Source organism: Podarcis pityusensis, assembly GCF_964106645.2.
Source record: "Podarcis pityusensis genome assembly, chromosome: 5".
Lineage (NCBI taxonomy): Eukaryota > Metazoa > Chordata > Lepidosauria > Squamata > Lacertidae > Podarcis > Podarcis pityusensis.
Window position 1 is genome coordinate 77,882,203 of NC_138032.1, and position 785 is coordinate 77,882,987.

A 785-nucleotide genomic window follows, 5' to 3' on the forward strand; every position below is an offset into this window, starting at 1 on the left:
TGTGTACCCCTGCGTCCCCCCAGAAAAAAGCACTGCATATGGCAGAGACCTTTCCACCCGGCTGGAAAAGCTAGTCAAAACAAAAAAATGTCTTTGACTGCTTCCAGAAAATACAGATTGTGGGTGCCCATCGTCTTTTGACAAATATTCTGCCACTCTGTGAGCATGGGCGCCCGGACTGAAAGCCCTGCCACGGAGCAGGCTTCCGTATTTTAGGGACGTGAAGGAAGAGCTCTCCTGCAAAACACAGCGACCTCCTGAGAATATGAAGGACAAGGAACACTTCTCATTATCCATAGAGCCGGCATCGAACATTTTTCCAGCATGAGGCGAAGCTGAAAATGCACCCCTGCCTCCTGTGACTGTGCCCATCGCAGTTATTTTGGCACCCGAGGCCGAAAACCCCACAAGCCGCCTTCCCCTTCGGTGGCGGTAGAAGGTGATAATAAATAAACAAACGAAGCAGCTCCTTGCCCTTGGATGAGGCCTCAAATCAGCTCCCTGAGGCAGCCCTCTCCCTCTGCTTAATGGTAGAGCCGGCCCTGTCTGTGCCACTTCCTCCGTACACACAAACACACCTCATTTCTTCTTATATATATATATATGTCTATATACATACAAATATGTGCCCCTTTATCCTTTCCCTGACACTTTTCTTCCTCCCTGCCTTCCTCCCTCTCTCCTCCCCTCGGTTTGCACAGGCCCAGTAATCAGATGAGGCAACCGGATTATCTCTAGTCCCTCTGCTGCCAGTCTCCATTTTGTTTCCTCACAGCCTTTGGGGT